The sequence below is a fragment of the Cydia pomonella genome, chromosome 17 (genome assembly GCF_033807575.1).
Source record: "Cydia pomonella isolate Wapato2018A chromosome 17, ilCydPomo1, whole genome shotgun sequence".
Taxonomy (NCBI): Eukaryota; Metazoa; Arthropoda; class Insecta; order Lepidoptera; family Tortricidae; genus Cydia; species Cydia pomonella.
In genome coordinates this window covers 14,945,409-14,968,900 of record NC_084719.1, presented here as the reverse complement: position 1 = coordinate 14,968,900, position 23,492 = coordinate 14,945,409, and the positions used below count along the sequence as shown (strand labels likewise).

Here is a 23,492-nt window from a genome sequence, read left to right as displayed (position 1 = left end):
CATACAAAATGACACTTAACGCAAACGCGTACGTAACGTTTCGCTGTCGAAAATATTTACATTAGGGGTACTGGACTTGACTTCTTATATAAATAATTAAAAGATAAAAAAAAATCGGGCAAACAGACTAGAACTGAATAAATTGTCTCACGTTAATGCCACTTAAAAGTAAAGTTAAGTACATTCTTATAACATACATATAGCCCGTGTACACTTAAACAGACCGGTCTCCACAAACAGCACCCGTTCACGAGTATGACGCGTACCTCAGCCATCGCCTCCCTCAATCTTCATTCGGGAAAGTGACACTAATTGCTGCAGTCGTCATTGCTGCAGGCGTCATCCGAATGTAACCCCAAACGTGGACGTATCTCAAATATGTAAGCAGTTAGTATTATGTATACTTGTTTAGTATTATGGTAACGCAAATATGTGTTGCTTGCAAATATTTTTATGTGCTATCGAGTAGGTAAGCGATCTCTGAAAGTTGACAGCTTTGAAATTCAGCGCCGTTCCGCTTGCAATGCATATTGCGTGTAAATCAATGCTCTTGTTTCCGAGCTCTTATGTAAATTAATTCACGCTTCAACTGTGTAAATCGAGGGTGAAATGCTACATTACCACCTTATTGCTAACATTATAAAGGCGATTTTTCTAGTCACGCGTCGATCCAACCTTCACGTAATTAAATATATAGCTCCATAAATCTTCATGCTAGAGCAAACAAAATTCAAACAAAGCCTTCATGTTAAAAACAACACGTTGTAAATAATGGAATGACAGCTTTAAGCCTTACACTGTAGAGTTAAAAATGGCCAAGTTGGTGTCGGAACACGGTTCCGTCATAGGTAGTATACGAAATAATAATTATTCTTAGATGATATTGAAACTTAAAGAAATAAAATAATTAAAGCCTTCATTATTTACAACGGTTAATGAGTAAGAAGTATACTATTACACAATACACATGGATAGATCTCGGTCTCTACAGTCATGTTAAAATTACACGGTTTTTTTTTATTCCGTTAACTTTGGGGTATGGCTAAGTACATATAAGGAAGCTGAGTGGTAGTTAATTTGCTATTTTTTTTGTTAGAAATAATTAAATACTTCATATAGCGTTCTTGTAATGCGGGCATGCTATTTAATTACAATTGAAAACTTTAACATATATCAATGTCATTTCAAACACCAATCGTCTGACATAGTACTTGCGATTAGTAGCAAATGCATAAATTCATACTAAACACTAATCAATACATAATCAAGCCCTAAAACAAGTGTTCACATTCATATGGGCCTTATTAGATAAAAATAAATGTCTGATTATCTCCGAAATGGAAATGGTAATACCAGTGTCGTTCAGAAAGTAACTTAATTTAAGCTCAGGATTGAACCCTTTTAAAGGAGTTAAAAAAACCACCGTGTATAAGAGTTTTTGTCATTTTAGCTACAGAGCCCTAAAAAAACTATGTACTCACTTATACAATTAGCAATTATTTAATTAGCAATTTGCAACTATAACTTATCAATTATAGTAGAGGATGAAAATACGTGTAACTTGTTTCTAACATTTTCTTTTATAGCTTTGCAAAAATAAACATGTCTCTATTAGGGTTTACTTTGTTTTGGATTTTTCGATATTAATAACTTTAATAACTAACGTAATAGTACATTGCGATACAAGTGCGAATAATAGGAAATTCGCAACGAGTGGGGATAAATTAAAACCCGACCGAAGGGAATGTTTTAAATCGACACGAGTTGCGAATTACCTATTCGCACATGTATCATGCAACGTTTTAAAGTTCATATGACCCTTTAAACTTTGATATTGTTATATAACGTGCTAATTATCGCACTAGTGTTATTGTTAGTTACCTAGTTAATTAGTCGCACCATATGTGCTGTAAATTACTATTTATTGTTTAGTAAAAAGTCATTTTGTAAGCAGATTCTTTGTCCGCTCTTAAACTAATAGTATTAAGTAGTGGCAGAAAATCTATATACATTTTACATCAGTACCTACTTAATCCAAGTGAGGCTAATAAGCCAGCAAATACGGACACAAAGTGCCGGGGCAATTACATTAATTGATTTCGGTTCAGTGCACCTGTGGCCTGGACAATACATTAGTCGGCCCGGTAATACAAGATTACGCATGACGCGGTCACACTGATTTAGGTAGGAGCAACACGGGTAGAGAAAATGCAGGCATCATTGGTGGACAGTCTGCATATACCTACTCGTATATTCAGATTGCAGACAGTGACGACCAAAGGCCGATATAGCCGAGGAGGAGGAGGAGATTACGTTTAATGTTTCTTTTAATGTTTTATATTTATGATAAAGGTAGTGGTGAGTCTACTTTCACATAGCAAATAAAAAATTTGTACATAATATTTAAAATAACTTTGATTTATATATACGCATTGGCGGGAATGATGGAATCAAAGAGACATTAATTATGGGTATGAAGTAATCATAAAATAGGAAAGTTTAGTTTTATCGAATATGATGAATTGAGGTTTATTCTTTCGATACTTTGTTTCGAAATTCAAAATGTCGTGGCAAGTTGATTTTTTAATAATTCGCGGAAATTCAGACAATATAAGGTTGCCAGTCAGAATTATCTTGCGTATGTAAGCTATTTGCATGAATTTTGGGTGAAATGTTAGGGTTTGAGAATAGTTGGTTTGTCACAGTACTTAAAAGTAACCATAAAATGTAAGCATATCATTTGTATTCGCTTTGTTAACATATGTGGTTGCGATAGTGCGTAACCTTAGTTTAATATTATGTCACTACCTGTAAGGTCCTATAATTGGCTTCCTGTATCTACTATATTTTTCTATGTTAATGTCACAGTTGTTGGATCTAAAAAAAAAGTATTTTATACAATCGTGATATAATAGAGAACTTTTCAGTCGAGTACCGTGTTTAGTATAAAACCTAAATAATTAATGAACATTGGTATCTCAGTAGACAAAACATAGTACAAAAGACATAAACGCGCGAAGTAATCCCCGCGGCGGAACATGATTCGTCAATTTTTTTTTTATAGTTGACTACTGCGAATCTTATAGTTGAGTTTCAGTTTCAGCCCATACATAAAAAGTACGCAATTAGAGTTTGGTATACGAAATCTAAATTCAACCATTACAGTCGACAAAGATAAAAAAATATGTTTATTTTACTCCGTAGAGTGGTTACGTAAACCTTGTAGAAATTATTTTCTTTTCACAAACGTTTATTTGCTACGTTTCTTATTCAAGCATTTTGATAAGCATCGGTGTACCAGTTGCGTGTCCATTTACAACCATTACTCGCATAAAGTTAGTTTCAATTGTTTTACCTACTCTTGAAAACAATAATCCCGACTGGAGCGAATTATATTTCTCTTTTGTTTTCTAGTTTGCTTCCAAATAAAATTTTAAGTAATAATTTTGCTATCGCGCTTCGATCAGATGATCAAATGACAATAATGTAATTGAAATTCCTGATCAACTATGTGAACCGTTAATCTATGAATCACATAATTAAAAAAGTTAATACAGAAACGTTAAAAAGTTTATAAATCAATTGACCCAAACATACGCTTATCGTTTTATGATCGCCGTAATAATCCCACCATTTATAAAGTCTATACAAGCTGTAGACCCCGTATACTCCCATGGCTCCACGATTTTGAATATTTTTTTTAACTGAATCTTAAAATAAATCGAAATAAATTAAAGAATGAGAGAATCGTAATGGTGCACAACAAAGAATAGTTACTTACTTAATACATTCATTAAAACTTGCTTACCAAAAGTCATGATAATCGGTTGACAAATGCCACCTGTATATAAGAACATCTGAACAGGGAGACAGACATATGAAACCATTTTTACCCAAGCTAAACCAAAGACCTTCGCTCTTGCTTGCTAAATTAACTATAGGAGCTATAAGAGTGTTACGATGGAGGAGGATGGAGGTGACAATCGCAATCGCTACGACAACGAAACGCTTTGTGTCTCTCTATCGCTCTTCCCCATTAGTGCGACAGTGACAGTTGCGTTTCGATTTACCTGTTTGCTAGTCGCATAGTCCAGTTTGAACAATAAATAACGTTTGAAACATCCTTGAAACAACCAACCTTGAATTTCGGCGCTCTAAAACATGTTCCTAAAGAAGATATAACAGTTTAAACTATAACAAGCGTTATTAATGTGCTGTCAGCACAGCGGGTAGTTAACTCGACTTAATTAAACAATCCGCGGCCCTTAAGCCTCATTGTTGTGGCGCCCGTAGTATCCCCGAATAAGTACGCAACGAGATATAAGCATAAGCCTTTATACTTACACATACAGATGCCAAGGCGAGCAAGCGTATGTCTTATTCTTCTTTGACGATCGGTCTGGCCTAGTGGGTAGTGACCCTGCCCATGAAGCCGATTGTCCTGGGTTCGAATCCTGGTAAGGGCATTTATTGGTGTGATAAATACAGATAGAGTCATGGGTGTTTTCTATGTATATAAGTAGAAGTATATTTGGTGTCATCCTAAAAATCGAACTATAAAAAGGGCCCCCGAGGCATAGGGCCAAAGATGCTGGCAGAATTTCCTCGCTGAATCGCAATGCTTAGCCATTGAGCGAGGTCTTCTGTCCCCAGTGACATCAACCAACCGTCAACCAGACATCAATCAGCAAACAAATTCTGAGCGCGAATACCGAAGGTCTCGACACCAAAGGCGACAAAGTTGTAATTGGCGTCGACACATTTTTTTCGATGTTTTCCCTTTATATTCTTACCATTAGGTAAAATATGAATAGGCCGACGCCCTACCCCTACATTACATTAGTAGGGGTAGGGCGTCGGCCTATTCATATTTTTCGTACATAGGGTGAAACGGCGCCAAAAACTGGCAAAAATCGTCTTACTATATAAATGAATGGTGCCCTTTCGAGTACGACTACTCGTTTGGTCGTGTGAGCGATGTGCCTGTATGTCCGCGTCCTTACTTGTTTGACTATTATTAAATTTCCGCGATAACGATCCCGGTCGTAGTCAGCCCATTAAAGAAGAATTGTAGGTAGTTGTGCAAATTTATTCCAGGTATCAGGTGTTTACTGCGGGAACTCTAAACATTGTTTTTAATTAAATTCTTAGTAGGCAGGTTTTAATAGCGCTATAATAAGTTAATTTGTTTCCTCTGCTATTAATATGTACAGTTTTGTTTTCATGGTGGTAATAAAAAGTGCTATAAAAGTGATTTGAAACTACCGGCTTCCGTGTCCTCCAGTGCTTATTAAGTTAAAAGATTCAGTTCAATTTTTTACTATGCATATAGCTGCCACGTCACGCGATACGAATGTTGGATAGTGCGTGACCATTAATTTTCATGATTGTCTTGGTTTATTTATATCTAGTAGAATGAATATCATTGACATTTTCTCTGATATCAATGTCAGTAACATGTTTTCCTCTTATGAATCGATTAATCAAGCAAGGAAATAAATACCTTTTTAGGCCAAAATTAATGATAATTACGGGACAATACATATATATTCGGTCGACTTCGTTAATTTTTGATACATGAGAGGAAAAAATACTAATAGTAACAGAATCACGATAATGTATAATATGATAATATTTAAAGAGCATACGCAAATAAAAAAGCTAAATAGGATGTACTAACTTTTATTACCTAGTGTAACTTTTCATGACTAACTGTAGCGACGCGATTAAAAAAGCAAGTCCTCAAGTTATGAATATGTGTCTTTAATCTTATATCCGTTTTCCTTATAGTGGTCGGCTTAAGAGGGAACATAGCACGTGATCGTCCATAAAAAAAGAAAAAATGTTTTTCCACTTCTAAATATTTTCTATTCTCCATGATTTTTTAGTATGTTATTAACACGATGAAAAACTAGGTTTATAGGTTTTCCATTTTTACAAAACAAACAAAAAAATCTTTTTTTCAAATAAGCGAAACCTATAAACCTAGAATATATTATACTGAAGCGTCCGATACCAAAATCCAAGTGATTTGTTAAGATTTAGTTAGTAGAAACCGTTTTCTTCCGAAATAGAATTTCATAGAAAAAGTACGTTCGGATCGCAAAGCTATTAAGTATACCTTCTTAAACATATGCCTTTGTTTCTGTACCATCAGTCATAAAAGTGTATGGTGACTTCAATGAATTTATTTATAACGGAGAAGTTATTAATTGCAATTTCGCAGCTGTACCTTTTTACCGTTTACTTGTCAAGTTGCCATTCACTTTCATCTCTTCACTTTTCATAATTCTTACACATTCCAACCATCTCCTTTACGAGCAAGCATCCTGGGAAATATATTCCAGTTGCAACGTCTATAGCTTCAAGATGATATCTGATAGCCTTTACTCGAAAAGTTACGGTGCCTTTGCGTTGCGCTTAAACCACCTCATTATAAGAGCCTAGCAAAGTATTCAGCCCCTTTTTACAAACAATACCATCGGCTTCGTCTCCTATGACACTATCAACCCTCCGACTCAAAGTTAACAAGTAAGAAAGTTGTAACAAGCGGACATCAAAGCGTTAGATAAAAGTAGGAGACGTCGTTATCTTTCAGTTCTTTTATAACCAGTCACTGGTAACTTTATCCGACGATCTGTGTTGCTATTATGGCCATCTTAGACTCGGTTTTGATTTCACTAACAAAATGTAAAGAGAAACGCAAGAAATATTAGAGGTTTCTACCCGACGTGCGAAGATGGGAGCGTAATCTTTTTCGTGTAAGTTCCATTTGATAAATTGCAAAGATGTCCACTGTCTTTCTCCTGCTTGATGAGAGGTAAATTAGTGAATAGACCTTGCGAACGTTTTGAACAAAAAAAAATCTTAATAAATTATTACCGAATCTGCCGGGCTTGCACATGATTGGCGCTACAGTACCTATCTCGCGGCGAGATAGACTATCCATCCCTTTTTAGTTAACCTAGATAGAAAAAGACGGGTAGTCTATCTCGCCGCGAGATACTGTCGAGCCAATCATGTGCTAGGCCTACTGCTCACCAAATACGGGGTGTTTATTTAGTCACCTACAATAATTTACGGGGTGAATATATAGGCCATACTGAGCAACTTTTACTATGGGACCAACCCCGAAATCGCGAAAAAATTGCCTGTTTCATACATTTGAACTGTCTGACCTTGACATTTTCTATGGAAAAGTAATTTTTTTTCGCGATATCGTGGTTGGTCCGATAGTAAAAGTTGCTCAGTATGACCTATATATTCAGTCCGTAAATTTCTGCAGGTGTCAAAATACACACCTGTATAATGAGAATTGAGATGCCGAAAACATTCGGGCATTAAACATTTTTTGCACACGATGAAATAGAGACCTTCGCTTTCACTCGGTCTATAAAATATATAATAAAATACTCCGCAATCCTAAATTTGGATATTAATAGCTTTAAGTAATTAAATATTTTAGGTAACTTATGAAATCAAAGAAAAGCGTGCAAATGCAAATTACGCAATTTATCAGATCCAGTGATAAAACAATCAAAATTCGTTGTCAGAACACAAAATACTTCGGATTCCCGTTGGATCTGATTGAATTATAAAATGATTTCAACCTAAATGGCATTTACGATCCCGACAAGCAAATCCCCAATCTCAAAACGTCGACATAAATTTAATTAAATACAATTTGTTGACACCCCGGCCTGGGACACGTCGATCAGCGCGCGGATATGTAAATTATGTAATAGCTTACGGTTATCGGCATTAGGTTACGGGCTGGTTAAAAATTGGAAGGTTAATTTAATGTTACTGTAAAGGGTGGATTAGCCGCTATTATGCTGAGGTGTGTCTAGGCCGATTTGTGGTATTTTCAATTAGAATTTTTGTTAAGCTAATTTTATCTTAATTAGGTATCTAACCAAATGGTTGTCTATGGAATGGTAAGGTTGGATGGTTGACTAGATAGTCATGTTGCTGGTTTAAGTTTCTAACTAGTAACTTGACTAGACTGTCAGGTGATTAGTTGATTACTAATGTTTGCTTGACAGCCGAGGTGCTCAAAAATATCTGAACACGCACTCTAACGCCTTAACAATAGAGGCGTGTTCAGATATTTGTGACTGTGCACTTATTACAGGTTACAGATATATTCTAACTGAAAAAAAAACAATGTGAAAGTTCAACTAATCTTACTTTTTAAACAAAGTATGTTCATACAATCAACCGGTACTGTGGTGAAATCTAAATTCGATAACGAAACAATCGTTAGAGACACATAATCCTTGACGAGCACCCCTTATGCGTGCCACATACCGCTCACAGCTTGTCACATAGACATTAGAAACTCTCATATACATGCTCGAACCCTGAGGGAGATGTGAACTTTGACAAGCCAGCTCTGAAGTCATCTCTGATTACTACGTGACAAGTCAGACATAAATTCGCTTCAAACAATTGCAAGCAAATTTGGGCATGAGTTCGCGCGTGAGGTGCGTTGGGGTAACTTCTACAGGATTTGGGTAATTTTAGAGTACTATATAGGACTGACTTGAAAGTACAAAATAATTATAATATTGCAAAATTTCTTTTATTCAATTTGTTGATCAACATTTTGGGAATTAGCTGTTTAAAACTGATAAAGTACTTATTAAGAAAATACACTTGTTTTGAAAAAGGACCGTGAGATTTTGTGGCCGGAAGAATATAAAAAGTCCCTATATTAATATATTAAAAAATAATTATTACGATTCATTGTAATTTCAAAATGTATTATAAGAAGGCACAAAAAAATCTAACAACGATCTATAGTAGCAAATGTCGATAATTCGTAAAAGTACGGAGTGCTTGTTGTTTAGTTAGAATTTGCGATTACCTAATTTATCCCAATGCACCATAATTTCAGGAATAAGATCGCGTGCGTAGTTAGAAATTTCTTACGCCTATAACGAGGATTCCTTTGTCTTTACATTGACGATAATGTTATTATAAAAGTTTCGTCGTATATTGCTCAAGGCATTTCCCCATTACCCGCAATAGTGTAAGTTTTCGCATAATCTGGAGATTTTCACGTAATTGCGAACTATTGTGGCGGCATTGTTTGGTGTCTCATGACGATTAGATTTCATTCAAGACGACGTTTAGACCTTACCATTTTAAACGTGTAGATGTACTTATCACAATGAAAAAATGAACTACGGTCACCTCTCTAACGATTCGAATTCACATCTCAACGAGGGATTCGCTGTGAGTGACGGATGGGACGGTCAGCTGGCGGAATTGGTATTTACGCAGCGGCTTACGTGAGCGATGACTCGCGAATGCGACGCGGCGCGGCGCGGCGGCCCAACGGCATTCGGATATCGCCCACGTAGGACACTTCCATAGGTATCAAAGGATTGAATTCACCCGCGCCGCTTCGCGTTCCCGAGTTATTCGCTCACGTAAGACACTGCCTTAGCTGTTGGACAGGCAGTCGTCGGTTCCAAATATGTAGGTTCCAATCCTACGTTAGCCAGAGTTAATCACAGTTCATTTTTCATTGTCATAAATCTGTATATACAATTTATAGAGTGTAATGTGGTAAGTCCCATGGTAAAAAAAAATATATTTAGGGAAAATCTTACACAGATTGAACTAGTCCCAAAATACTAAGCAAAGCTTGTAATATAGGCACATATTTACTTTATACATAGGTTTATTAATTGTGCGTCGTACTTACAACTTAATTTTATGACGTATCTTAAAGTTCGAATCGGGCCGTTAGAATAATAAATAAAAAGGAGGAATCGAAAAGAAAGTAGTATCATGTCAATATGGCGAGCATAACCAAATGAATATAATAAGTAATAAATGTAAAATACGGCGAAAAGTTAGGGTGTGTCAAGATTGTGGCAAATTAAAATTTTATTCTGCTTACCCCTCCGGAAAGCCTTACGTAGTATGCAAGACAGTATCACAAAGTAAATAGCGTCGGCGCGCGCCGGAGCAGAGAGTCCGCTCAGTACAAAGTGCCATTTTCGCCGCACGCACACAGACGTGACATTTACGCACACAGACGTTACATTTACAGGCATTCTCGGGCACTCTCGGGCAGAGCTTAGTCGAGCTGTGCGCGCGTTCCACACTTGACGTCCCCGCCGCTACGTAGGTACCTACTGTCATGTACGTCAAAATGCAGTCTCTAAGGAATGTAAACATGATAAGATGTATGTATAAACGAATCGATGTATGTATATCAGCAGCGTTATCATGGTCGCATTTTTATCATCTGTCACTATGCCTGTCACTTTCGCACTTACATACTTGTTAGAACGTGACAGACATGGTGACAAATGATAAAGAGCCGACCATATTAGCCCTACTGTAAACTTATATTACCTACTCCTTTTTAAAAATCGAAGCAACCCTAGTAAGTCGGGCAAGTTTAGGTATGTATTTTCATGAACGGGGAGAACGGACCTTCTGTATTTGTATTATTTTGTGTCAGTATGCTTATCATTATTTTACGAATTAAGTATGCTTTTTCTATAATATTATCTTGCTATTTACTATGATATTACATCAATAAATGCTGATTATAGAATATCACATTTAATAATGTTTAACAAGTGTTACAATCATAGAATAAGCCCGTACAAGCATCAGCTAACACCAGTTTAAGATAAAACTCTAAGAAAGCAGTATGATAATAAATCGTAAAGTTTCTCTTCCTAGTTGGCGAGTCTTTTCACAGCGGGTTATGTAGCCTGGATATGACAAAAATATAACGTGCCACGGTATGAATAGTTATTTGTTGTACAAGGGGGCAAAGTTGTTGTTTAACCAATCGTGCTAATATTGATACCCGAGCAAGCAATCTTGAGCGTTGCGAGGGTTTCAAGGCACGAGGGTTAAACAAATTTTGCCTCCGGGTGAAACACAAAAATTTTCACCACACCAACGCGAGGCAAATACTAACTATGAAATACAAAAAAAAAAATTAAATCAAATCCAATCCAAATGAACGTAATAAAAAAAGAAATTATCATTTAAAAGTCAATTCCACCAGCTAACATAAGAAAACAACTAAACATTTGCAACTGATTACTTTGCCCCACATATGGATAAAATGCAGATTTTTCATTAGTTTTTGAACAATCAAGAGGGCCTTTACCTCTTGGTGTGTGAAAAATTAATTACTTTTATGTAGCAAATTAGTGAAGAACGCGTGTATAGTTAGCGTATGAATCCAAGAGGATGCGTGTTTTCTTTGAAAATCAGTTAACTTCTAAACCAGTTAAAGTCAAACAACATCAATACCGGTAATAGAAAAATAACAATATATTTTATTGTAGTGAACAGTTATTTTTACTGCCATACCGTATGGTATGAAATTGATTCAATCGTGATCGACATAGCACGTAATATTCATACCAGTAAGTATCTATAAATAGGTATCTATTTTCGTTGCAGATTTTATTGATTATTGCACTGTGGTTCCTTGGCTTTGCACAGCCAATCATTGCACATCGACTATAAAGACGTGCCTATGGGTACCTTTAAATGAAAACGTATAAAATCGTTACAATTTAGTACAATAAAATGTATATGTATGTATGTATTATATACTTTATTGTACATAGAAATAAAAACATGAAAAACACAGTTACAGAGTAAATTAAATACAACAAAAGTGAACTTATTCCTGTATGGGATCTCTTCGGGAGTGGTTAAAATTGGTGTGTCATGTATAAATTGTGCTGGGCAAAACAGTATAATATAGATATGGTATACTTACCAGTAAAATTAGCTACATCTAAACGATTTGTTTATTATTAAAGTAATAAGGGAAATGAAAACGGGAATGTCAGAATAAATCTACCTCCTTTATATTAGTTTTTATTGTTTTCAAAGTAACCGAAAGTGCAAAAATATATTTATATATTTTTTTCTTTTCTGTTTATTTGGTTAATCTTAATTGCATAATCGCTGAGTGATAATATAGGAAAAAGCTCTAAGCAATTTAAAACTTAGACTAACTTAGTAAACCGGAGTGGCCTTTATCTCTCTGTGTCGGTAACCTCGCCCAATGGTCCATACTTATTGTATGGACTGACGTTTATCTGACATGGCTATTTGTACGTTACGTTACATACAAATAGCCATACATTTGACGTGTCCCTCCCCCGCAAAATCAGCAGACGTTTTTGTACCGAAAATTACAGACAAGGCGTCTCCAATTGTTAAATTCTCTAAGAGTAAACCAGACTTCTTTATTAGCAACACTATACTCAAAGTGAACCCCTATGCAATTAAGTTTTATAGTATATTTGTTGAGATTTTTAACATGAAAATTTATATGACTGTAAGTACATAATGTATTTATATTAAGACAGTCACATACTATTGTCTGTATCTTTAGGTAGTTAAGTAAATGTGAACAATATGCTTTTTATACATATTCGGGTACTTGAAACATTTATCAGTTAACCAACCAAATTAGAAAACTGCCTAGATATGTTCCTCATCAATCTGGCTTTAACCTATTTCATTTAATCGTGTAATGTTTTTTTAAATTTCGTTTTAGGTTATTAACTAGGGCGAAGTAATAGCATATATTATAAAAGTAAATTACTATTGATGAATCCAATCATCCCAACATATTCCTATTAAAATAGATTATAGTAGCTTCGCTGTTACGTTAAGTAAGTAATCATTCGTAGTAACACTTCTGTAAGCTTTGCCACATTGAGTTAAAGTAATTGACTTGAAGAATTTTCTTGCCTATAAAATACCAAATTGTGGTTTGTTTACATTCTTTTAAATGCCTAAAGATACAGACTATAGATTTTGGCACACCGTTCAAACTATCCGATGTTATTCTAATACTAAACGTACCTAGGTATACTTCTTTAACAAACATTGTAATTCAAAACTACACCGGTAAAAATAGTTGATTTGACAATTTGAGAGTGGGTTGAAAAACGGTACGAATTACGAGACTCAACTAATTAATCTGCAGCATCCAGATACACCGCTTCACAAACACTCTAAACCGTGAACAGTTCGCGAGATTTAAACGTCCATTTCTAACTAACATTAACCCAATCCCCGCAAATTCGTCTTTCGTAACCTGCGTCGTTGTTCACACTGGGCGGGTTAGGCGGTGGGTCTATCGAACTAGTACAAGGGGCATCACACAGAAATTTGAAGTAGGTAGGTCTATCGGCTCTAATGAAAGATCTGATGTCTATGGTTGGATGTGGACCAATTGGGTCATGCAAATATAGATACAATTGACAGATTTTAAATAACTGTCTATGTTTAAGGTAGTCTGTAAATACTTTCTGGCAACTTATCTAAATGTATCAGAGCCTGCTATATCTAAACCCTGAGTTCAGTCATGTTTGTGATGGTGCAAAGGCTGCTTTTCCACCAGAGCTAAGCTCTATGTTTAACTGCAGATTGTTTCGCATAATAGCTCTTTAAAAAGTAACAACTACTTATTTCGCACTCGGAAGAAATTAGGATAGAAACACAAATAATAGAATACTGACCGTCTATCTGGCCTCTACTATTAACGGCCACACACACACACACACACACACACACACACACACACACACACACACACACACACACACACACACACACACACAGAGACAGACACACGCACGCACGCACGCACGCACGCACGCACGCACGCACGCACGCACGCACGCACGCACGCACGCACGCACGCACGCACGCACGCACGCACGCACGCACGAACGCACGCACGCACGCACGCACGCACGCACGCACGCACGCACGCACGCACGCACGCACGCACGCACGCACGCACGCACGCACGCACGCACGCACGCACGCACGCACGCACGCACACACGCACACACACACACACACACACACACATACGACACCTGTACACGTACAGCCGTACGAGCAAATGCATGCAGGTGTGGTAATTTCTCTATATAAACGTACTCGACTGTTTCCTCTTTGGTATTTGACTCTAGAGCAATGATTTTTTTAAACCATTAATATTATCAACATCTTTTATTTTATTTATTTTCGCTAATTTCAGCATTGCCTAAAACGGCATAATTAACTAGGCCGCAAAGAGAAGCGTGATATTCGAAACTAACATAAATTAGCCAAAAAAAGCAAAATAGTTCGACACAGATAATTTATTATCATGTAGATTTCAAAAATTTTCTTTACGATTCGTACGAAACCTCTATTTTAGAGAATTATGTTACGCAGGATTTTTCGCCTAAGCTGCAGTTGTCCTTATCTCACTAAGTTTAGGAGCCGCTCTCGTTGGCGCGACGGATATAGGTATTTAAGAGGGGCTCAGCTCCCCTTTCCTCTTAAAGTTCATAATGCATATCAAGTTTGAATATGTTGTGGCTGATTTATATCGTTAAGGTTAAATACAAGACAACACTTTTGTCGTGTATCCCAAGGTCACAATTCACTGGTTCTCTCGCTACTCGACTAATTGGTCCTCTAAAGCTATACATATTTATACACGGCCTGACCATTTCCAGAACATTTATCTCTCTTGCCCTGCCTTGTCCTACCTTATGACTTAGCAGCGGCATAAATTAAGCAGGCGAACGTAATGGGGCAATATTCGAGACAAGACTGTTTTATTACCATACTTCGGTAGTAAGTTTAACGTACATTTTAACTTATGGCAGGACACGTGTATGTATACTAAATTGAGAGGGCGTTTTGTTTGGTTAACTTGTGATGTTAGTCATTGTTGGTGACTGTATGGCTATTGGTTTCTTGAAAGGCTAAAATGAGGCAGGTGTCTTGATTCGAAAGTATCAGTACCCACTAATGTAAATAGAAAAATTCTTCAATGAAGAAACTTTATGGTGTTTCTACGATAATTATAATATCTTTGTTCGTTGATATCTATTGTTTTGAATTATTAAAATCGTTATAATTCACTTCAAACGTTGGTGGACTAGCGATAAGAGCGTGCGATTTGCAATGCGGAGCGACTTGCAATGGTTTAATCTCCGGCTCGTAACAATGAGTTTTTCGGAACCTATGTACGAAATATCATTTGATATTTACCAGTTGCTTTTCGGTGAAGGAAAACATTGTGAGGAAACCGGACTCATCCCAATAAAGCCTAGTTTACCCTCTGGGTTAGAAGGTCAGATGGCAGTCGCTTTCGTAATAACTAGTGCCTTCGCCAACTCTCGGGATTAGTTGCCAAACGGGGTCGGGCTCGGGAGTAGTTGTCAAGTTGCGAGGAAGCCTGGGGTCCCCCAGGCTTCCTTGAGCTGTGGCAAAATGCCGGGACAACGCGAGGAAGAAGAAGTTATCATTTACTTCCCTTTATGCATATTATGTATGGTCGTACTACTATTATTATGTGGCTCTGCTGGAGTAGACTACTTAATGATGGCCGTTCAAAATACAGTCATTTAGCGACTATTTTTAGTTTATTTTCATAACCGTACTTACGTTTTCATTAAGTATAATTAGTTTTTACAAATGGTATCGTCTATTCCATCGTTATTACACGCATTGTCTTAACGGAAACTATTAAACTAATGGAAGTTCATTTTTTCAATTTACTGTTAATAATATAGTCGATCGATATAGCCTTAATTCGGTGTAACAGAGGTGCTGTGGGATAAGTGTTTACAGGCATATTTGTTTGACTTACAGATTTTTAATGTAACATATGTTCATATACGTCGTCAACGTATTTCAATAATTAAATTAAAAACAAAGGAAACTCCTCCATTCTCTTGCTCCTAAAAAAATTTGATTGAACCAGTTGTCGGCCGGGGCAAAATTTCATACAGTTATTAATCTTAATTTGAATTGATTTGGTTGTGAACAATTGTTACATTATTGTTAGCTTGGTAACCTAATCATAACAATCAGCATGGTAATAGCTTCATAGTATCACAGCCATACTACGAGTAAGGAAGAGACTGAGGTGGCTTGGGCATGTGTATCGAATGAAACGAACTAGTTTATTACGTCAAATCCTGCTAGGGGAGGTTGTAGACGCAAAAAGACCAGTCGCTCGAAGCCAATGCTGCGCTTCAAACATTGCGTCAAGCGTAATTTCGTTGCTTTTAATACTCGTATCTCATGTAACCAATGTCAAACACTGGCCGAAAATCAACCCATGTGGCGTCGTGTTATTCATGATGGTCAATCCAAGCACGACGACGCCTGGTTTACCTCTTTAAAAGAGAAACACATGAGGTACCACGAGCAGGCCTCCAAACCCTGCCCACCTGGGGGAGCATACACCTGCCGCATGTGTGGTGTGGACGTGGGATCCTCTCTCGCATAGGGCCACGAACGCAAGTGTCGTTACCAGGATGCTGCTTATAACATCTCACACAGATGGAGTAATAGTATTTAAATCTGACTGCCATCTGAATATCCAACCCAGGGATTAGTGGGATTACTTTTCTCTCGGGGTTTTCTGCAAGGTTTAGAAAAAAAAGTTTCTTTGGATGGAATTTAAGGAAAAAAAAGACAAAGTTGCAGTAATCCTGAACGTAGGTTGTAAATTGTCCCACGTTGGGGTCGAAATAAATCAAGTTGTTTGTAATCTCAGATATAGAACCGATTCTCGCAGCCATTGATCCGGAAGGAGGGGTTGGTGTTTGTTAAAGATTCATTCATATAATTTAGATTTACTTCAGAGGAAAATGGGCATTTGATTTTGTGCCTAAAAGACAATGGGTCTAGAGCTAGAGTTTCATTTTTTATTAAGTTGATACGCGACAACAACCAACTGAGTGTTGCGAGTGAATTTACAAAACGATTTTTTTTTCTATTTTTTACGTTTTCGATATAAATAAGTCCTAGCACTACTTTATTTTGTGATTATGGCGTAAGGTCAATGTCACGAACCCATCGCTCGCTGGTTTCACCATTGCAATCAGTCAACGCACGGCAGCTTGTGGCAAGCTGTTACCGAGTAACGTACCCTATGCCCCCAAGTGCTCCAGGGGGGGCTGTCACCTGAAAGGTGGGTAAGACAGGTTTTTCTGCCTTTGGTTTGCCTTAGCCGGCCGTCCAGAGTGAAATCGCGAGAGCTGCATTTCCGCGAGTGTAGTTGTGGAAACGTAAGTAGCGAGATGGCTTTATGTTTAAAGTCCAGTAATATCTCTCATCCTTAGCCCTCACATCGGTGTTGCCCTTGAGTCATACTAGATGTCACTTTTTGTGGGGACCCATCTTGTGGGGCGAGTTACCGTTTTATTAGGCAGGCGTCCAGTTTTTTTATCCCATAGCCCAGTATTTAGTCCATTGCTTTCACCCATTAACCTAGTTCATTTTAGATTCCATCAACTCTCAATAGTCCTCACACGGGCCTTATACCCTAGCGGGTGCTGCCTCTGCGTGCGTCCCATGACACAGGCATGGGCAGCATCTATTTAATCGGTGTACCCCGTACATCTCTCTACGAATGTCTAGAACACCATTGTTTGTGATGGGTAAAGAAATTTAATAATCCTAATAATACGTAGATATTATTATTATTATATTACAATTAGCACAAAACATAATTAGGTAATTGTACTTTATAAATTCGCTGTTTGTATATCCTATAAGTCAATTTAAAAATAAAGTAAATGTTTTCCGCCCAAACATTGTCTATGGAAAAATAGTTTAAAAAAATATATGTGATAGGCCACCTCATTGTTTTATATTTGTCTATTGCAAAACTTATCTAGTGACCTACGTATTCAATTAGTTATTTGTAATGTAAAGTACCACCCACCACACACAGCCACATTGCACGCAGAGAAGATGGCTGATGGGGTCGAAAAGTGGTCGAGTGGAGACCATGGACTAGTAAGCGCAGCGTAGGACGACCATCCACAAGATGGACAGACGACCTTATTAAGGTCGCCGGAAAACGCTGGATGTGGGTCGCTTCCAACCGGTACATGTGGAGGTCCAAGGGGGAGGCCTATGTTCAGCAGTGGACGTCTTATGGCTGAGATGATGATGATGATGAATGTAAACCTAATATAATAGATAGACAGAATGTAATCGATGTTGAGGCGCAACTTTTGTAATAAAATCCATCATCAATTATATTTGCAAACACAGTACTTGACACTAACAATGTTTTTTTCCTCGCGCAGACGTTTTAGACTCTTAAAGAAGCCATGTTTGTCACCGTTTTATAGATTTATTTAAGAACAAAAAAAAAAAAGGCAAACTTGGCATTTCTCAGCTGACAAAAAGCACGTTGTAAAAATACTAAAACAAGTGATGGGCAAGTAATTTATATCAGAAACATTTTCTTTACTTGCGACTCACACATATAAGTGTTTGCAGCAGTAAATAACAACGCACTCGCTCTATGAACTGAGCTGTCTTTTCGCCTTCAGAACATTGAAAGGTCGCCATCATTGAATTTCCGTTGTGTACATATGTGCTCCACGCTATTGGCCCGACGGCGCACGTTGCCACGACAACATAAAGCTTACGCCTGCGCCGTGTCAAGTTCTTGCACCGTGCAACTTCTACGCATATATCGGCGCACATCCCGTCACAGCTCGCAGTCACTGACAGTGTCAAATTTTTATTTTTACATCTGTTAACTTACATTGTTTTTGTATAGGTAGTTTATGTTTTTAAGTTACTTATTTAAGTGTGGATGCAATCTTCAACCCAACCTGGCGACAGCACTTCGTCTAACCACACATGCAGCAAATGTACTAGAAGTTTTAAATCCGTAAAAGGGCTTAATATACATTTCACGAAATCACATAGAAACTGCCTCACTCAAAATATCACTCCTAATAGCCCTGTCACATCAGCCCCCATACCTTTGGTCACTAACAATCCAGCTGTTCCATTTCATCTTCATCTCAGCAACTGAAAACATAGCATCCCAGTAGTTAAAAGAGTCCCGCGTGGCGCTAGAATCACTGTAGCAACCCATCTTTCCAAACTCATTGAATCATGCATAGAAAATAATAGCATCGATGACTGGCACAATCTCTTCCTATTCTCATACCGCACGCTTCATGTCAATGAAGTTGACTCTAATACCTCACTTTCACAAAAAATTAAAAACAACTGCTATAATCAAACTTTTCCGCCCTCCACAGCAAACACACATAAGAACACGGGACTATTTAATCGTCGAAAGCATATTGAAAACAAAATCAGCGACGGGGATTTAAAAGGTGCAGCCCGTCTCCTTTTTTCAAGCGAGTCGCTGTCGCCAGACAATCTAGACACCCTTCAGGCCTTACAGACTAAACACCCTCCAGCTCCTTCAACCCCATATTTTCTCGACCCACCAACGGCTAGCCAGGTATGTCTCCAAATCAATAGTAAAGAAACCCTCGATGCCATTGCTTCTTTTAAAACTGGATCCGCAGCGGGCCTAGACGGAATCTCACCCCAACATCTGAAAGACCTCATTTCATATTCTTCAGGCGATGCAGGTGAACAGCTTCTAAATTCCATAACAAAATTAATTAATAAAATGTATACAGGAAACATTAACCCTGACATAGTCCCCATTCTTTTCGGCGCCAACCTAATAGCTCTAAACAAAAAAGACGGAGGGGTGAGACCAATAGCCGTTGGTACAACACTTCGGCGTCTGGCATCTAAATTAGCAGTTCGGCATATAATATCTAAATTAAAACCTCATTTTGAACCGATACAACTAGGTTTTGGCACCAAAGGGGGGTGCGAAGCAGCCGTACACTCCCTACGCACGTACCTCTCTAACACGACGTCCGAAGTGTTGATCAAAATCGATGTTAAAAATGCCTTCAACTCCGTAAATAGAGACACCCTGCTGACAGAAACAAAACATAACCTACCCGAAATTTACTACTATCTCCTTCTATCCTACGCAGATCCTACAAAATTATTATATCGCGAAAACGTGCTTTCTTCAGAAGTTGGCTGTCAACAGGGTGACCCGCTCGGGCCAGCCATATTCTCTTTGGCAATTAACCCTATTATCAAAAAACTAAATTCTAAATTTAACGTGTGGTACCTAGATGATGGAACCCTAGGAGGTGACGTAGATACTGTTTTATCCGATCTGTATACAATCAAGACAGAGTTTAGGAACATAGGTCTTGAATTAAATTTTAGCAAATGTGAACTGTACTTTCCAAATTCCATCCCTAATCACAATAACATTGAACAAAAATTCAACACCCTAACTCCGAACATAAAAATAGTTAATCGCGAATCACTTTGCCTCCTAGGTTCTCCTATTTTCGAAGACTCTTTTCCAAATTATATACAAAATTTAATTTCCAAATTCAAAAACTACTCAAACCGTCTCCTCGAAATAAGCCCGCATTACGCAATTTCAATACTTAAATTCTGCCTTTTTGTCCCTAAATTGACATACGTCATTCGGTGTAGCCCTATTTGGAAATTTGAAAATATTATTTTACCTTTAGATGACCTTATCAAGTCAACTTTGGAATCCATTCTTAACATTCAGCTCTGCGATCATTCCTGGACCCAAGCATCCCTACCCATCCGTCATGGTGGGCTAGGGATCAGAAAAATTTCTAGTGTATCCCTACCAGCTTTTTTGTCTTCAGTCCACAGCTCCGCAAATCTCATAGGAAAAATCGTACGGGGTCTTCCCTCAAACTATGAGATTGCGGGCTTGGATGAAGCCAAGAAAGCTTGGTCAAGTGCTTGCCCGAGTAAGGATTTCCCAACTCTTCCAAATTACCAAAGGAGCTGGGACGACATCATGTGCCAAATTTCAGTTACTTCCCTCCTAAGCCGTAGTACAGGTCGCGAACGGGCCAGGCTACTGGCTTCGGCGTCGAGGGAATCTGGTGACTGGCTCCGGGCGTATCCTTCACCAAACACTGGAACCTTCCTCACGCCGGACACCCTTCGCATCGCGACCTGTCTTCGGCTTGGAGTTCGCATCTGTGCTCCACACAGGTGCCCCTGCGGTAGTGAGGTCGACGAATTAGGACACCACGGGTTATCCTGTCAAAAAAGTGCTGGCCGCTTTTCCAGGCACGCCGCACTGAATGACATAATCCGCCGGTCTCTTGCATCCGTCAACGTGCCAGCTCTACTGGAGCCAACTGGCGTAGCCAGAGACGACGGCAAGAGACCGGACGGTATGTCCCTGATGCCCTGGAGTTTGGGAAGGGTGCTGGTGTGGGACGCAACCTGTGTAGACACACTAGCCCCTTCCCACCTCACCGGAACCAGTAACAGTGCGGGTGCCGCGGCTAAAGGGGCCGAAAAGCTTAAAATACAAAAGTACAGGGGTCTCGGCCCCGAATACATTTTTATGCCATTTGGGGTCGAGACGCTTGGCCCGTGGGGTCCTAATGCTCTACAACTTTTTAAAGAACTATCTAAACGGCTGGTCGACTTCACAGGTGACCGAAGAGCTGGCAGCTTTCTCGCACAACGTATTAGCATCGCTATACAGCGGGGAAATGCTGCCAGCATCCTCGGCACCATGTCAAAGGGGCCAAATTTTTTAGACATATTTTAATTTTATTTAGTATTAGTTTTTAGTTTTAATTTAGTTTTATTTAATAGATAAGTTAGTTTATTTTTACCGTTTTATTAAATCATCATATTAATTAAAGGATTATTAATAAACAATACATGAATTGCGTGTTTTAATTGGGTAATAGGTGTGTTCCAAATTAAACAAGTTACAATACATTTTTCTTAATAAAATACCTTTAGAAGACGTGCCAAGCGATAAACTTGCAGGCTATTTATTGGTTACTTATGTAATCTCATTGCGTGCCAAACTCTGTAGAAATTCTAGGAAATGTGAATAAATATTTTCGGGCGATTGTCACATATTCGAGGTGCTATGCTTATCCAAAGCTTGAATTCAAATCCTGTTACAAGCTCGTTTCGGAATTTAGCCTAATAATTGCTACATTATGCATAAATGCTACCCAAGGGTTAATTTAGCTCATATCATAAGCTAGAAGGGCTGCAAAACACCCCGAGCGATAATTCATACGCTCCATCCACTCTGGCGGTGGCGGTGGCGGTCCGCAGTATGCGAAGGGCTGATCCACGGCTGATCGCTGTACCTATTTGCATAATAGCCAATCAGACAGTTCGAAGATTCGCCGCCTTGTTGATGGTGTTTTGTAAGGCATCGCGTTTACTGGGAAACTAAGTTTGGAACACAAATAAGTTTTTTGCATTAATTTCATTTATGGTACAATCTTTTATAGCTGACTGTACTACTCTTTCCACAGGCAACTAATACTCATCATGACAATCGCAATCGGAATGTATGGCATTTAGACCTTACTAATGCAGCGGCAGCTCAGATGGTGCGGGAACGTCCTTTGAATGGATGACCACCGCTTGCCTAAAGCTGTTCTCTACTCTGAGTTGGCGGTGGGTAAGCGGAAGCACGGAGGTCAGCATCTGCGCTACAAGGACGTGCTCAAACGGCATCTGAGCGCTTGCGCCATCGACCCTAAGCGTTGGAAGGAGCTTGCTGGAAGGAGGTCTTCTTGGCGTTCTACCATCCATAACAGTGTCAAAACATTTGAAGATAACCGCCTCACTAGCCTAGACATAAGACGCCAGTTACGGAAAGAGAGACCTAAGCCCTCTTACGTGTACACGTTCAACGCAGCTGGCCAGCTTTATTGTCATGCGTGCAATAGAGTATTTAACAGCAAGTTCGGCCTGGCCAGCCACATTAGGGCTTATGCCAGACAACGTCCATAATGTTTATTTAGGGTCGTCGTCATCGAAAACGATGAGGAGGACTATATATTTCAAGCAATCGTTTATTGTATATAATCTTAGACGACGAGATCGCGTTGTTTGATATCGTCATTTTGATGGACGCAATACATTTTAAGCAATCAAATGAAGATATTGATGATACTAAGTCATAATCAAAATCTTTCCGGCGGTGGTGTAGATATTATGCATTGTTAGTGGATATTAAACTGTTAATGCATGATGTTTTCAGGGTACCTATTGTTAAAGGAAACTAGACACTGAAGAAGAGAAATGCACAAGTGGGACAGTAAATATGACTCTGGCTCGTCTTACCTCAGCCAGTGCTGCTATACATCATGCCGCTAGTTATATGCGCAGTGTGCGTTACCGCTAAAAGCCGCGTGGCAAACCCCGTCGATAAATCCAGCTACTTTGTGCTAACTTTGTTACAAGGTGAGACAAGTTTGCGGCGCCCCGCTACCGCCATTTTTAACCCACGAAATGGATGGCTGTTATACGTTTTGACTCCTAGGGTACTATTCCAATCCTCTGCGAAGCAAACGTGAGTCCATTGTGTGTTAAACCTGTGTAAGAACGCTACCTGATCTCACACAGTTGTCATTATTGTAGAATTCATATTATATTGGTCTGGCCGATACATTGCAAGTCCCCACACTCGTGTGGAATGGAATTAATCAGCTTCGTAACAAGTATGGAGCCGAAAGTTGAGTTTTGAGTTCGGAATTTGTAGCATTTGTTGAATTTAAATA

The 23,492-nt window shown here is 38.5% G+C and overlaps 1 long non-coding RNA gene across 1 annotated transcript; it reads left to right on the top strand.

The window, feature by feature from the left end:
- Positions 1-18,213: 18,213 nt before the first annotated feature.
- Positions 18,214-19,143, top strand: LOC133526994 (uncharacterized). The gene is made up of 2 exons (XR_009800801.1): positions 18,214-18,704; positions 19,104-19,143. It is a non-coding gene; the product is annotated as an uncharacterized LOC133526994 (long non-coding RNA).
- Positions 19,144-23,492: the final 4,349 nt, after the last annotated feature.